The sequence below is a fragment of the Nannospalax galili genome, unplaced genomic scaffold (assembly GCF_000622305.1).
Source record: "Nannospalax galili isolate Female #2095 unplaced genomic scaffold, S.galili_v1.0 scaffold188, whole genome shotgun sequence".
NCBI lineage: Eukaryota > Metazoa > Chordata > Mammalia > Rodentia > Spalacidae > Nannospalax > Nannospalax galili.
Window position 1 is genome coordinate 4,383,136 of NW_008360325.1, and position 17,521 is coordinate 4,400,656.

The window sequence follows — 17,521 nt, forward strand, 5'->3', positions numbered from 1 at the left end:
CCATATTACTCCTACAACCTACTGACAAATTATACATAGCAGATCAAGAAATATATGTCTAGGTACAGTTTATCTGAGAACAACTGGTCTTTGCCCAAAATTTATCTACATGACACACAATAATTAAAAATACCAGATTGGTGGAACTAACCTTCTTGGGTGTTTAACAGACATACTTTGAGGCCTATAATAATTTGGTCAGAGGGACATAAAGGACACTTTTTGCTCCTTGCCCTCCTAGGTCGACTAGTTCCAGGGGACTATGAGCATCTCTCAAAATGTCCTATAATGGTGGTGGGTCACCTGTCTTCTTGATCAAGGAGGCCCAGGAGACCCCACCAGATGGACTTGAACCAGTGTCCAGTCTATAAAGAGCAGTGGCATTTTTAAGAGTACTGCGGTTTGAATGTGAAATGCAGCCCCTTCCCCCACCCCTTGGGCTCACATGTTTAACACTTGGTCCCAAGTTGGTGGTACTGTTTGGGAAGATTGTTGAATGTTTAGGAAGTTCTTTTAGGAGGTTACTTGAGGAAGGGCGTCATGGGGGGGTGGGGTTGGGGGGTGTTTAATAGTCTGGCTCCACTTCCTATTCACTCTCTGCTTCCTGACTGCAGATGCAGTAAAACAAGCTGATTTTCAGAATTTTTTTAAAAAGCTTTTTAAAAAGTATTTATTTATTTTGATGTCATGCGTATGTTTTGCTACATGTAAGAGCATCATGTGCATGCAATGCCCATGGAGACCAGAAGACAACATCGGATTCCCTAAGACTGGTGTTACAATGGTTGTTAGCTGCCATGTGGATGCTGGGAACCAAATCTGGGTCTTCTGCAAGAGCAGCAAGTGCTCTTAACTGCTGCGATAACTCTCAACCTCCCTTAGAAAAAAGTTTGGACAGGGCTGAGGAGATAGCTCAGTCAGTAAAGTACTTGCTGTACAAGCATGAGGATATGAACTTGATCCCCAGAACCCATGGAAGAAGCCAGGTACAGTGGCACTGGGGGGCAGGAGACAAGCAGATCTCTGGGGCTTCCTGGCCAGCCAGACCAGCTAAGCTCTAGACAAAATGAGAGACCCTGTCTCAAAAAAGGTGGGTGGCACCTGAGGAAAGACACCCCAAAGTTACTTCTGGTATCCACATACATATACATGCATGCACCCACATGAACAAACACAATCACAAAATACACATACAAGAAAATTTTGGAGAAACAGGATATAGAAAGCCTAAAAGGCCATAACTGGTGCTTAACTATGTTGCTTCTTCTTGGTAGGAAGTCAGAAGATCACAATGCTCACAGGAACACAGACGGTGAACACTGTGCTGATGCAATTTCAAATGAAAGTGATGATGCTATTGTGACTAGAAGCCACCTGTGTTATATTCTGGCAAATAGCTTTTCTATATTTTGTCTATGATCTGAGACTTTGTGGGAGGCTGCATTTAAAGATGATAGGATAATTAATCTGACAGAAAATTTTAGATCAATATAGCATTCATGTAGCTGTGTAGTAATTGCACACTGCTTTTAGCTAGATTTACATTGAGAATCAGAAGCAAAATCAGGAGAGGAGGTACTGGTGGCACCACTCATACAAAATAAACACACACATCAATAAACAAATGGGAAGAAGCTAAGTACCACTGCACCAGGGCAATAAAAAGATATCTAGAGGGCATTTCAGTAAAAGACTCCCCACTGTAGGCTCAATGACTTTTGTGCGGGGAGAGAGCTCTGAGGACCCTGCTTGCAAAGACTGCGTAGAGGAATTGTCTCACCAAGATTTGTTTCCATGTGTTCAACAGTGCAGGAACTCACAGATCACTGCAACACAGTTCAAGTGGGCCCAGGTACAGCGTGGGCTATAGCAGATATCAACACTGTCCATAAGATGCTGGTTTTGCAGGTATGCAGAATAGAAGTATTAGAGAGTCACAGAAGCTTCCATAAAAATTTCAGAGGAAAGTCTCAGAGTCTTGGAGACCCTTCAGGCACCAAGCAGTAGCAGCCCAAGAGAGAGACCATGTGGACTTCAGCCAGCAAGGCCATAGCGGCAGGACTTCCCATCTTTGGGAGCTCACATCCCACATGTAGACATGGAGCTACAGAATTTAATGTTTCTGTTGCTGAGTTTTAGTCTTGCTTTGGTTCAATCCCTCCTTTCTGTACCCCTACTGCCCCCTTTTGGAATGGGACAATTTAATCTTTGTCACTGTGCCCTAGAAGTGCTTACCTTGTTCTCTTGCGTTTTACAGGGGCTCACAGCTAAGAGTTTGCCTTGAGTCTTAAGATAAAGCTTTGGGCTTTCAAAGAAAGCTGGAACTGTTAAGATTTCATGGAATCTTGGCTAATGCATTTTGTATTATGAAATAGACATGGGGCTGGAGAGATGGCTCAGCAGTTAAGAGCACTGGCTGCTCTTCCAGAGGACCCGGGTTGGTTCAATTCCCAGCACCCACACGATGGCTAACAGCCATCCATAACTCCAGTTCCAGGGGATCCAACACCCTTTTCTGGCCTCCACAGCCTTTGCACTTACATACATGTAGGCAAAACACTCATACACATAAAATAAAAATAAATATATTAAGTTAATTCTCTGTGGAATTTTGCCATACCAATAAAAACATACACATACAAAATCCCCAATAGCAATGATAAACCAACATGCTAGGCTGTCTGAAGGTGTGGCACAACACCTGTTTTCTCTATTTGCAGTAAGGTTTTTGTTGCTATTGCCTGCCTTGTTTCATTTCAATTCAATATCCCTTTTTATTGTGGTTGTTTGGTGGTGTTAGGGATCAAACCCAAGACATCAGACATGCTAGGTAAGCACTCTACCACTGAGCTACACTCCCAGCTCTCAACACCTTTTAGTACCCTGGCTCTGTCATGAGTTTAGAGTATGAAAGCCAGGCTGTAGTTTCCGTTCATTCCGTATCAGCTAAATGCCCTTTGGGTCACTTTACCACCAACATCTCAGTATCAGCTTGCTTTCTGAGAACAGCGCGATTGACTATAATAATGGGCATGCCAGTCAATTACAATATTATTACTAACAATGAAAGATATAATCCTTTCCATTTTGTGTCCTCTGGATCTTGATGAAACAAGAATTTTAAGTCTTCTTGCTATATACAATTAGATGATCCACAAATACAACTTACATCCAAGTGATCAAGATAATTTAGATAAAGCTCCCTAACTATATAAATGCAAGACTAAACGGACCTCAGTTAATTTAGTTGAACTACCAATTCTGGCTTAGAGCTCTGATTTACAAAAAGGAAAAGGAAAATTTTCACTTAAGACATGTTCTGGCTGGGAAAGGAGTTGAAGGAGGGAAGGCAGATACAATGATACAGAAAAATGCATGAATATGCCAGGCATGGTGGTGCATGCCTTTAATCCCAGCACTTGGGAGATAGAGGCAGGCAGATCTCTGTGAGTTCAAGGTCAGCCTATGGTCTACATAGTGAGTTCCAGGTCAGCTGGGGCTGCAGGAAGACCCTGTCTCAAAAAGACAAAAAAAAAAAAACAAAAAAAAAACCAGGAATATACACCCAAGATAGTTACAATTTGAGAAGTTCTGCACTAGATAAATATGTTTTGTTCCCTCAATGAACTTTTCCTGATATTTAATTTCTGATATTCGAACTGTATCTATTTCTGACATCCTACTAAAACATACAAGGTAATATTTTTCCTCATCCAAAACAGCACAGCCTCTTGGCTTCCATAACAGGTCCCTTTGCATTCATCTCTTGCAGTCTTGCAGTGCTGTTTATATTCCTTCATTTAAAAAGTCCCCACACAATATATCACCATTGTGCTTGAATTAACAAGGATAAGGACAAACTGATTGAGAGCATCCCAAGGTTACTAATGCCACAGGATTTGTTAGGTGGTTGGCTACATTTGGAACTGTAGCTTTTCCCAAAGGTATTTTTTTAGTAACATTAAAAGAAAAAAAAAAAACAAAAACAAGTGCTGAGGGCCTCCAGGCAAGACAGTGGAGCTGGTGAAAGAGCTCAGCACTGCTCTGTCTCCTGTAGCTGATATCCTTTAACTGAAGGTTTATCTCTCCTTTATATGTATCCCAGACAGTGCTTCCCCAACAGTACTGCAAGCTGACATACTTTGAAGCCAGAGCCCAGCCTCAAAGTCCAGTGGCAGCAACTGTGGCATCCAGTTCCTAAGACTGTTACACAAATAATATTATTTTCTATGAAAGCCATGATGTGACTAAAGATCAGAAGTTTTTGGTAGAGCTTTAAAAAAAAAAAACCAACAACAACAACAACAAAAAAAAACAGTGTCAGGGCTGGACAGATGGCTCACTGGTTAAGAGTACTTGCTGATCTTCCAGAAAACCCAGGTTCAGTTCCTAGCACCCATACAGCAGGTAACAGCCATCTATAACTACAGTAACAGGTGATCTGATGCTCTCTCTGGCCTTTGAAGGCACTGGATGCACATGGTACACATACATACATGCAGGTAAAACATATACAAATGAATTGAGAGGCAATATAGTACAGCAGTATTAAATTTTGGAACCAAATATAGCAGGACCTAAATATCAGCTCTGCCACTTCCTAGCTATTAATCTTGAATAATTTACTTTTAAATGCTCTGGTTCTCCATTTCCCAATATAAATAGATAATAACAATCCATAAAATGACTACATGGATTAGATGAGACCATAAACATGAAAGCAGTTGGCATTTAGCAAAAATTCAACAAAATCTAGTTTTTACCACCACTTCTACGTTTGCCACTGACAAATACGTGACGCCGAACAAGCTATATTTCCAGCAACACTTGGTAACAGAGAGGGTCCTGTACACAGTACTTCTCTTTAGACAGGTGACGTAGGGGAGGAGAGGTAAAACTGCACCTTCAGCCTTACTTAGTCAGCAATAAGGCCAGAAACTGACATCAGAAGAGTCTGGAGTTCACCTGTATCGGGACCACTAGTCCCTAATGCAAACAACCAAGAAATGGGGGTATTTATACTTATTCTCTCACTAAGTTCTGCCTGAAGCTCTGTATAGATCTTTCCTTCTAAATCAGAAAGACCCATAGACCAAGACCACCAAACTAGATAGGTTCTTAGACACTATTTAGTTCAATCTTCCCCTGTCACAAATAGAAGGTTAACAATGAAGCTCAGAGAAGGAAAACAGTTCACCAATATCACCAGGTCAAGCAGGAACCTAGATCCCAGAACTCAATCTTCATACTCTTCCCACCCTATTCCACAGAATGCTACTCCAAGCTCTCTCCACCTGGCAACCACTCTACCCCAGTCCTTCAACTTGTACTGTTAGGGAAAGAGGAATTTATTGCTTGTTTGAATATACTGCTTGTCTGAATTTACTGCTTGAATTTACTTGTTTGAATTTACTGCTTGTAACCAATTAACTCAACTGGAGACACAGGCATCCAGAGATAGAGGCAAGTGCTACAGCCCCCCCCCCTGGAGCCTGACCTTTTCTGTGTCATGTCATGTAGACATGTCTGCTTACACAAGATAACAGGAAAGAGCCGTGCCAGGCACATACCAACCATCTCTCCCCGATTGAGACACCTGAAGGGAGTTGTAACATTTTTCTTGTTTTAAAGTTATTGGTTTGTGAAATGCTTGCTTTGAAACTATTGGCTGTATAAACGCGGCTTTTGTGTAACGGTTGTGGGAGCCTATATAATCTTTACCTAAAATTGCCTCAGGGTCAAGCGCTCTAACCAGACCTGTGCGTCTTGAAAGGATGGTCGGCCCCAGCTAGCTGGTTTAATAAATCTCTGCTTGATTTTTGCATCTCCATACTCGTGCATTTGTTCTTCTCCAGAAGAGACCTACCGAGGAAAGGACCCTAACATTTTGGGGGCTCATCCCGGATTCGTGGGGGGCTTCTGGGGATCAAAGGATGAACAGAGGCAGAGTTTCTTTTCTCCGGACAGGGCAGTGTAAATCGAGGGTGGCTCCCTCGTGTCTGTAAAATCAAGAATAAAGCGGGAATCGCCATCCCGTGTCTGGTCTCGGGTTCGAGTCCCAAGCAGGGAAGTCCGGGTTCGAGTCCCGGCACCTAGGGTCCGAGTGTCTCGGCCCTGGGGAGGAAGCCCGATCGGCAGAAACCTGGCACCAGAGGAAGAGGAGGTCAAGCTCGTTACCTTGAGGCACTGAGGGAAAAAAAAAAAAATCAAGCTCGTTACTCTGAGGCAGTCCAAGCGGACGCTATTTGGGAGAATCACGAGAAGTCTCGGGGATCCTGAAAGTGAGAGTGGTGAGTGCAACGAGTGTCTGAGTGAAAGAAGGACCGGTCCGCACAAATGTGATTCAATGTGGTGCGCGTGCTTAATGGTTGTGCTAATTGTCTTACTGAGGGGAGGGGTCTGGTTTTGTATTTTTCTTTACGCTATTTTAAACCTTCCTTTCCTCCTTTTCCTTCCATTTATTCTCTGTATCTCCCACCCCTCTCCATCCCTCTCTCCGGCCACTGGAAAAAAAACAAAAACAAAAACCCACGGCCGGGGCTGCGCGGCTGGGGCTGCACGGGCTCTTGGGCAGCCGTGCCATGGCCGCCGCCCGGGGCATGAAGATCTCTAGGTGATGCCAAGAGATAAAGTTCGAGTGGCCCATGCTCACGTCCACCGAGCCCTGCGACGAGTTGCGCCCGATGGTCACCAAGCACCTCTTCATGAGGTACTTGAACTCGCAGCCCTCCAGCCGTGCCATGGCCCAGCCGCCCGGCGGGGACCTGCCACCCCCGGCCCCACCGCCCGTGGGAGGGGCGCCTGCGCCCCAACAGCGCCACTGCCACCACCACCGCCACCACCGGCCGCCTGCCCGCTCGGCTCCTACAGATGCTGCTGTGGAGCTAAGCTGAGCTGCCTGCGCCCAGGGCTCGGGAGGGGGCCGCGGAGGAGCCGCCACCCCCTGGCCCCCAATCCCCGGCCCCTGCCATGGGGCTCTGGCTGCTGCCGTACCCCACACAGCCAGGCTAGGGCGATGTGAGAGCCCCCAGACTGCAGCCCAGGTGGGCACCATGAGCCCCCTATTCCGCCGCCTGCTGCTCGCCGCACTGCTTTAGCTGGCTGGCGCCCAGGCCCCTGTCTCCCAGCTTGATTCCCTGATCATCAAAAAAAAAAAAAAAAAAAAAAAAAAGGGGGGAGGAGGATGGCGAGATGGCTCAGCAGTTAAGAGAACTAACTGCTAACAGCTGTCCATAATTCCAGTTTCAGGGGATCCGATTCCCTCTTCTGATCTCTGCAGGAATTGCACAACATGGGTGTACCAACCTATACGCAAGCATGGGTGCTCACTGGGCAGTACCAAGTCCAAATGCAGATCCTCATGATCCAGTACCCTAGCAGTCAGCTGGGGGAGATGTCCTTGGAAGAACACAGCCAATGTGAATACAGACCCAAACAAAAGGAAAGTGCTGTAAAGCCAAACAGGGCTGCCATACCCCACCACCATCCCCAGCCCTGCTCTGTTCTGGGCTGGGATTCCGACCGCGGAGCACCCTCCCCAGCTGACATCATCCATCCCATTCCAGCCCCAGGATTCTCTGTCCACGCTGCACCCAGCGCCATCAGCGCCCTGACCCCCGGACCTGCTGCTACTGCTGTAGATGCCACAGCTTCCTCCGTTGAAGAGGGGAGCCCAGAACACCCCAGCCCAGGAGATCTCAGCTGGGGCTCCAGAAGGGCCAGGGCCAGAAGCTGAGGTAGAAGAGACTGAACTCTTAGAGGCCGAGGAGATGCCTGGGGGTTCTAGGATACTGAGAACAGAGACTGAGACAATAGAATTGAAGATATTGGGGGTCCAGGAGACAGAAGTGAGGGCTTTGGGGATCCCAGGAATAGAAAATGAAACAGCAGAAGCTGAAATATTGAGGATCCAGAAGGCAGAAATAGGGGGTTTTGAGGGTCCAGTGATAGCTGCTGAGATGGGAAAGTCTGAGATATCGGAGGCCCAGGAAACAGAGGTTAGGGAATCAGGGGCTCTGTGGATAGACATGACACAGCCTGAGATGCTGGGAACCCAGGAGATAGAAGTTGGTGGCTCAGGGATCCCAGGGATAGAACCTGAAATAGCCAGGGCTCAGGAAACAGAGGTGGGGGATTCTGGGACTTCCAGGCCAGAAGCTGGAACAGTAGAGGCTGAGGTTCTGAGGGCCCAGTGGACAGAAACTGTAGTTACGGAGTTGGAGGAGGCAAAGACAGAAACTTTGGCAATCCAGGAGACTGAGACCTGGGGAGCTCTCACAGTCACTGAGCAAAGAGTTTGGGGCTCAGGCAATAGAGGCAGAAGTATCCAGGACACCAGAGACAGAGACTAAAGTTCTGAGGCTTTGGAGGACAGAGGCTAGAGTGTTGGGAAAAGCAGAGGCCAAATCTTTGACTTTGGGGCCCCAGAAAGCAGAGATAGCAGTTTTTGAGCCCCTGGAAAATAAGTCTGGTATTTTTGAGGCCCAGGAAGCAGAATCTGGGGTCTTGGGAACACAGAAGGAAAAAGAAGCTGAAGAAAGCCTCCCAGAAGCCAGCTTGATTGAGGCACAGGTGGCCAATGGGGCAGGGGCTGGGGTACCCAGGCCCTCGGGGGCCTCTTCCCCAGAGGAGCCCAAAGAGGACAGGAGGCTGCCGGGCAGCCAGGCACCACCTGCCCTGGTCAGCTCCAGCCAGTCCCTGCTAGAGTGGTGTCAAGAGGTCACCAGTGGCTACCGTGGTGTCCCTATCACCAATTTCACCACATCCTGGCACAACGGCCTGGCTTTCTGTGCTATTTTACACCGGTTCTACCCAGACAAGATCGACTATTTCTCTCTTGATCCACTGAACATCAAACAGAACAACAAACAGGCTTTTGATGGCTTCGTGGCCCTGGGCGTGTCTTGGCTGCTGGAGCCAGCAGACATGGTGCTTCTGTCGGTGCCTGACAAGCTCATCGTCATGACATACCTGTACCAGATCCGCACCTTCTGCACCGGGCAGGAGCTTCAGCTGGTGTAGCTGGAGGGCGGCGGGGCCTCCGGCACTTACCGCGTGGGCAGCGCCCAGCTGAGCCTGCAGGACGACCTGGACGCCGGTGGCCTGGCACAGTGGCTGCGCGGCCACGGGACCGACGCATCCAAGGAACCCTGAGAGGCCGGGAACAGCGGGGCTGGGGCGATATCCAAGGCTGCCTCCAGTGATGCAGACCCGGGCTGTGCCTCCAAGGATGGCGAGGCCAAGGCTGTCAGGGAAGAGTTGGCCTCCAGCGGCCCGGAGTGTGCTTGCCCATGGCCCCCGCAGAGGGGCTGATGAACTGGGCTGGGGCGTCGGGTGTGGTGGGCGCTGTGAAGCTGAGACGGGCATCCGTCAACGGAGAGTCCAGGCCTGTGCCACCACCCCAAGCACATGGCTCCTTCTCCCACGTGTGTGACGCGGATCTGCTAAAGAAGAGACATTCACGGCGCGGAACAGCAACTCCTTCTCTGTGGATGACCCAGACTCTGGAGCTGCGGGAGGCACCGGACCTGTGGGACCTGGGGCTGCCGAAGGCCCTAGCCCCGACTCCAGCCTTGACCCTAGCCCACTCACAGACACAGCCCTGCAGCAGCCCTCTGGTGGGAACCCTCCTTCAGATGAACCATCCCCCAAGTCCAGGAGAGGAGGCTGGACTGCAACGACTCCAGGACACAAGTCAGTACGTGTGTGCAGAGTTTCAGGCCCTAGAACAGGAGCAGAGACAGATAGATGGCAGAGCAGGTGAGGTGGAAACACAGCTGAGAAGCCTCATGGAATCAAGTGCCAACAGGCTACAGGAGGAGATGCTGATCCAGGAGTGGTTCACACTGGTCAACAAGAAGAACACCCTCATCAGGAGACAGGACCAGTTGAAGCTTCTCATTGAGGAGCAGGACTTGGAGCAGAGGTTTGAACTGCTGAGCCGGGAGCTGCGGGCCATGTTGGCCATTGAAGAGTGGCAGAAAACGGTGGCGCAGCAGCACCGGGAGCAGCTCTTGCTGGAAGAGCTGGTGTCTTTGGTGAACCAGAGAGATGAGCTGGTCCGGAACCTGGACCACAAGGAGGAGATCACACTGGAGGAAGATGAGTGCTTGGAACGCATCCTGGAGCAGCGGCGCCGCAAGGTCAGCCGGCAGCTGAGCCGGCGGGAGCGCTGCACGCTGAACTGAGCTGAGCTGGGCTGAGCTGGGCTAGCCTCCACCCTCCTGGAAGCACTCGCCTTCTGTCTGTGCAGCAGAGGATCTGGACCTCCAGAAAGCAGAGCACAGCCTGTAGCCTCCAACGTTCCGTCAGCCTGCAGAAACAGGACAGCGGTGGGGCGCCTGCGCCTGCCCGGCAGTATTTATTTGTTTCTCTGAGTGTTTGTGAGTGTGTGGTGCCTCCCGTGCGTCTGCAAAGGGATGGCTGATGGCTCTGGACCTGCGGCCCACATCCTCCTCCCCTTCCTTTGCCTCTGGAGCAATAAAATTAAACAAGGTTTTGGTAATGCAAAATTGACCATTGTCCCCTATAGCTGTGTTTAATTTTGCAATGTACAGTGTATATAAAGGACAAAAAAGTCCAAATATGCAACATCTAGTTACTAGACATTAAAGAAGTTGCCAGTGTATGACAAAAGTAGAGTAGTGAACAAACATGGTGGACACCCTTTGTGTTAAAATTTGTAGAAAACCACTTATGGAGTAAAATTGTTAGTATCCACTCAAAGCAGTACAGTTGCATAAGCCTGAGTCCTGGCTGATAGAGATGGAAAAGTTTCTAAGCCAGAGTGCTGCTATTTAGAAGGCACTTTTCTGATTGTAGTCTTTGTTAGGTGTGTGCAGCTTACTCAGTGGCACTGTACAATACTGGGGCAACTTAAGTTCTTATTACAGACATCTATTCTTAGACATTTAAAGGTACATAATAGGCCAGGTGTGATGGCACACCCTTTTGATCCCAGCACCAGGGAGACAAGTAGATGGATCTCTGAGTTGAGGCCAGTCTAGTCTACATAGTGAGACCCTGTCTCGAGAAAAAAAAAAAAGGACTGGAGAGGAGACACAAAGAGTATAAAAGTAATAAAAGCTAGTTCGAGTCTTGGTTTATGCATAAACCATGGTTTACAACTCTCCTCTCAGCTATCGCAGGACCTCTAATTATTCTGTTGCTAAAGTCACAATTGGTCCCTGCATAATAAATAGGCTACTAAGGTTTGTTCAGGGAAAGATCGATACTGTCCATCTCTTGGTCCTTCACCAGAAATACCAAGCCTTAGATACTGCTGAGGAAGATTCCTCAGTCTGACCTAGTTAAAAGGGGGGAAATGCTAGGAAAAGAGGAATTTACTGCTTGTTTGAATATACTGCTTGTCTGAATTTACTGCTTGAATTTACTTCTTTGAATTTACTGCTTGTAACCAATTAACTCAACTGGAGACACAGGCATCCGGAGATAGGGGCAAGTGCTACAGCCCCCGGAGCCTGACCTGTCTGATCTGTGTCGTGTCACGTAGGCATGTCTGCTTACACAACAGGAAAGAGTCGTGCCAGGCACATACCAACGATCTGTCCCCAATTGAGACACCTGAAGGGAGTTGTAACATTTTTCTTGTTATTGGTTTGTGAAATGCTTGCTTTAAAACTATTGGCTGTATTAAACACGGGCTTTTGTGTAACAGTTGTGGGAGCCTATATAATCTTTACCTAAAATTGCCTCAGGGTCGATCGCTCTAACCAGACCTGCGTGTTTTGGAAAAGACGGTCGGCCCCAGCTAGCTGGTTTAATAAAACTCTGCTTGATTCTTGCATCTCCATACTCGTGCATTTGTTCTCCAGAAGAGACCCACTGAGTCACGGACCCTAACAGTACCCCCTTTGTTCTCCCCTTTTCCTCTCCCAGAAGCAAAATTATCAATCCTGGTCAATGACACCAAGCACACACAATATGCCAAAGTGCACTATAAGATACCCCCATCTCCTGACCTTGATTACACAAAGGATAAGCTGGCATTAGGGCTAACATGTACAAGGTCATCAGCCTGCCCTTGGGTAAGAACGGAGCAGAAGATACTAACTAGACTGTGATGACAAAACATCTACATTACCTTTGCTTCCAGCTTCTCCCCCAGAGCCTGAAGTTCTCAATGAGAGACCAGGTATCAGCCTTATAAGATATGCTGGAAGAATTACTCATAGACAAACAATTATGTTTGCAAGTGATTTCAAAGAATAAATGTGAAGGGCTGGCGAGATGGCTCAGTGGATAAGGGTACCTGCTACCAAGCCTGATGACTTGAGTTCAATTCCCGGGACCCACAGAAAAGAGAAGAAAACTGACTCCTACAAGTTGTCCTCTGACCTTCACACACACACTGTGGCACACACATGTGCACATGTACACACAAGTACACACACAGTAAATGTAAAAAATGTTTATTTTTTAATGAAAAAAAAGAATGAATGTGATATCAGAGACTTAGAACATCTGCAAGTTCTGGTTTGCATATCAGACAATCTGGAATTCCTGAGCTAAAAAATTCTGAGCAGTCTAATTAGTACAATGACTATCACACTTGGGATCTACTGAGTCTACACTTCTCTGTTATTTTAATTTTTCTTGCCTCAGGCTCTTCCTTTCAAGAAGGAAGCAATAACAATATCTACCTCCTGGAATTGTTTCAAAGATTAAATAAGATCAATGTTAAGTGATTAGAATAGTACCTGGTGTGTAAAAACACTCAAAAATAGGAGCTTTTGTTATCATTTATATTAACTAAGAAATCAAGTTCAGGCCCTCTTGTGAAGCTGTACTTTTGAGCTCAGAGTTTGTTACTTTTTCACGAACTATAGGAAAGACCTAGCCCCAGAAAAGGCTGAGAGACGACCAGACTCTAAGAAGAGTCTCTTCCTATACAACATCATTTTGTAGAGACTGGAAGAGGTAGCTGTTTTTCCAAATGCTCAAGTCCCAACAAGATTCAATAAAGCATACAGGGAAATGCAGCCCAATCAAAAGGACAGATTAAATTTCCAGAAATAACCCTGTAGAATCAGAGTACATTAATTAAAAGGATTCTAAATAACACATAAGGATGCTCAATGAACTGAGAACACAGGCAGGCAGACAGCTAAAAGAAATCGGGAAGCCTGCATGAACCAGGGAGAATATCAACAAAGACAAACTGAGAAGCAACTGCAAAGTTCACAGAAAGATCGAAAAGCAGACCCAATGAATGAAGCAGAAGGGCAAACTAGCCAACTGATGTCAAGGCATTAAAATTATTGAGTCATAAGGGCAAAAAGAAGTTGAACATAGTGACACATGCCTGCAGGTCCAGCACTGGGGAGGCTGAGGCAGAAGGGTCACAAGTTCAAAGCCAGCCTAGGCTAGGAGGGGAGGTAATGAAGTGGAGTGAGCCTCAATGGACTTAGGGGTGAAACAGCACACACATTATGGGTATCTCAGATCAAAGAAAGGGCATAAAGTCTACCTGAAGAAATAAAACTAATAAACTTGAGGACATAAACAAACCCAAATCTAAGAAGCTCAACCAACTCCAGCTCACATTAAATCCAAAGAAACATAATGCAGATAGACAATAACTAAGCTGCCAAGAGTCACAAAGAATCTTGAAAGCAGCAAGAAAAGAGACTCTGCATGTATGAGTTCCTATAAGATTATCAAAGGATTTCTCCTTGGAAACACTAAAGGCTGATGGGAGCAGGACAACATATTCAAAGCGTAAGAGGAAAAACCTTCTAACCAAAAAATACTATGTGCAGCAAAACTGTCCTTCAAAAATGAAGACGAGATTAAGACTTTCCCAGATAAACAAAAGACATTTCTGCTTTACAGAAATGCTAAAGAAAATCCTTGAAGTCCAAACAAAAAGCATAAAAAAGCAGCACAAAACCATATGACCGCACAACTCTCAAGTAAAGGAAAATACATAGAAAAATGCAGAATTCTTCAGTACTATAATACAGATGCATAAGTAATGTCAAAACTTGGTGTAGAGTTTTAAAAAACAGAATAAAAATTAACTACAAGTCTATTTTAATGAGTATGCAATTAAAAAGAGGCAATTTATAAGTATAATGAGTGACATAAAGTAAGCTATGAAAGTTGAGTTTTTATATACAACAAGTTATCTGTTATAACTACAATGTTTTATATGATTGCAATGATAGTCACAACACAGTATCTACAGATTATATACAAAAATAAATGAGAAAGAAGGAGCTGGAGAGGTGCTCAGTGGTTAAGAGCACTAGCTGCTCTTGCAGAGGACCCAGGTTTGGGTCCCAGCACTCACATGGCAGCTAACAACCATCTGTAACTCCAGTTCCAGGGGATCTGATGCCCTCTTCTGACCTCTGAGGGCACTGCACTACATGGGTGCACTTACACATAAAATAAACATAAATAAAAACTTTTTAAAAAGAAACAAGAAAGGAATTATAAAATTAGACAATATGAATCTAGAGCGCAAATGCTCTGTTCTACTTTTGCCTAAAACTAAAGTGAAAAATAGGAAGGGGAGCTGAAAGGTAAGAAATTCAGGCTTCACTGCTCTACTGGCTGTCTAACCTGAGGGCCCTAGGCAAAGGACCTCTGAAAACTGAGGGATTAATGAGATAGTCAACAAATGCTTATTGTGCACTTACTATACTACAAGTACACTGATGGCTGTTGAGTCCACAGTGCTAAATAGATCGGGCATGGTCTTGACCTCAGGGCTAGGTCAGTAGTCCTCAATTCTGGATGCATACTTACATATCTGGAGACTTAAATTAATGCATGACCCCTGATATCTGAGGCAGGGGAGTAGGGAGGGCCTTTTCAAGTATTTCTGACATAGCATGGGCTGAAAACTACTGAACTCAAAAATTTCTGCACTTCTATGGTTTTGTAAGTAAGTTTTCTTGCTTGTTTGGTTTGCTTTTGTTTGGTTTTATAGAGTGACAGAGTACATGCTCAGCATGCACGAGGTCCAGCACCATTAAAAAAGAAAAAAAGAAAGTCAGGTATGGTGGTCACACCCTGTAATTTAAGCACTTGGGAAATGGGGCAGGAGATTAGGAGTTCAGGGCTATTCTAGCTATAAATAATGACTTCAAGGCCAACTTGGGCTATATGACCCCACTCTATCCCCCAAAAAATACCTCCAAAACAAACTGATGCTTCATTCATAGCTGCATGTGTGTGTGAAGAAGTGAGGGTGGGATTGCCTTCAATGCACTACAATCTTACCCTGAAAAGCTTTATTTCCACTGACCTTATCTTAACCCACACATGCTTTGTGCAATCACAGTCAAAAGCCACATTCGGACCCACCTACTGCATCCTGATCCCCTACACCCAGACCATCTCAATTCTTCAGCTTAATTTATTAGGCCCTCCATAGGCTGTCCCCACCCCCAACCTTGCCCTTGGCTACCCTTCTGATCTGCCTACCACAGACCTGCCTACTACCCTGGCAAGTATACTGTACATCACTCATCAAAGAAACTTCTTTTTTTTTTTTTTTCAACAAATGGAGCCTATTACAGTGTTCCACAACTGCCCCCACATAGAGAATATTTGTCTGAGAGATGCCCAGCCCTAAGTGACACATCTACAGTGGAACCTCTACCCCTAAGGTTCATGAAACACAGTGGAACACGGGCTAGAGAGAACACTAATACATCCTTCAACTCTCACTAGCAAAGCTTTCTCATACAAGAGTGTGATGCACACAGAAGGCCACAATTGGACAAGTTTTAGAAAACAGGAGACTACGGTGTGTGTGTCCCTGGATAGGACTCATATTAAACCTCACCAACCCACGGCTCAGGGACCATTGCAGAAGAGGGGTGGAAAGATTATAAGAGCCAGGGTTGATACATGAACATAAGGAAACAGAGGCTTTCAGGCCTCTGGGTACTTGCTCATATGAATTTGCAACAATGGTGACAGCATGCACAAGACCCATGCTGACTCAATCAGCATAGAACTGAGGAAATGGGCAGTAGGCCCCAACCCCAGTCAAGGAACTATTGGCAACTGATTACTGTAGGGTGAAGGAGAGTAGATTTTCTTTAAGAGAGTTACTCTAGACAGGCTGACTAGACTCCAGTAGATGAATTTGCACCGAGGGACATCTGGGTACAAATGTTTGACCAGATAGGACTTAACATATATGACAGAATGCATGAAATTCATTGAGGAGGGGGTCTAAGTTTGATTAAGATCTATTATATGAAATGCACAAAATTTTTTTTTTTGGTCTTTTTGAGACAGGGTCTTCCTGTAGCCCCAGCTGTCCTGTAACTCACTATGTAGACCAGGCTGGCCTTGAACTCACAGAGATCTACCTGCCTCTGCCTCCCAAGTGCTGGGACTACAGGCATGTGCCACCATACCCAGCAAAAAGTCAATTTTTTAAAAAAAGCCACATGCATTGTGTCATAGATGAGACTCCTCCCCAAGGGGTGACTGGATCACACATCATTCTGGCTTTGCTCCATTAGATTATTGCACTATTTCTCAAACTTTGGTTCATTCATGCTTTTGGTCATGTCTGTTTAACATAAGTGCTGCCAGTTATTTAACTCTTTTCTCCAGAGTAACAATAGTACTAACCCTACAAAATAGTAAAACAACTTAGAAAGCTTCTGTAATTAAAAGTCAGTATTTGAGCACATGAATCAATATAGACCAGTGGAACAGAACAGAAAATTTGGAAACAGGTGCAATTTATGACCAAAGCCAGCACCCTGAACTGGAGAGAAGATGGACTTTCTAAGGAGTGGTACAAGGGCAGCTGAACAACCAGATGAAAGGGGTGAAACTGAAGCCATTTCTCAAGTCAGAAACCAAATCCCAAATGGACTAGAGATTCATGTTTGAATAAATGCCCCCACCCCGCCCCACACAAGTACATTCGTTCAATCCAGGAATAAAAAGAATTTTTCAGGGGCTGAAGAGATGGCTCAGCAGTTAAGAGCCCTGACTTTTCTTGCAGAAGACCCAGGTTCGAATCCCAGCACCCACATGGCAGCTAACAACTGTCTGTAACTCCAGTTCCACGGGATCCAACAGCCTCTTCTGTCCTCTGTGGACATTGCACGACATGGGTGCACTTACCTACATGCAGGTATAACACTCATACACATAAAATAAAAATTTTTTTTAAAAAAGAATTTTCTGGTTATGATTAAAAAATTGAAAAGCAAAGAATGAAAGGACTAAAAATGAAATATTTACTTTTATTTAATAATAATAAGCAAGTACAACATCCCACTCCTGAGCTCTCTGCTGTGGCCCCAGGATGACACCATGGCAGCTTTCTTGGTACCTACCTGTGCTGGGTAGTTTTTATCGTCAACTTGACACAACCTAGAGTCACCCGGGAAGAGGGAACCAGGCAAAGAAGTTACCCAGATCAGCTTTACCTATGGCCATGTCCATGCAGGACAGTCTAGATTGATGATTCATGTGTGAAGGCCCAGTCCACTTTGGGTGCTACTATCTCTAGGCA

General features: G+C 45.8%; 1 protein-coding gene and 1 pseudogene across 2 annotated transcripts in view; one reads left to right on the forward strand and one right to left on the reverse strand.

Annotated features, from left to right (window-relative positions):
- Evl (Enah/Vasp-like) overlaps positions 1-17,521 on the reverse strand; it is a 149,191-nt gene that overhangs the window by 119,115 nt on the left and 12,555 nt on the right. The gene's annotated exons all lie outside the window — the stretch shown is intronic.
- Positions 7,344-10,317, forward strand: LOC103727673 (annotated as a pseudogene). The gene has a single exon (XR_001872254.2). The product of XR_001872254.2 is annotated as an EH domain-binding protein 1-like protein 1 pseudogene (transcript).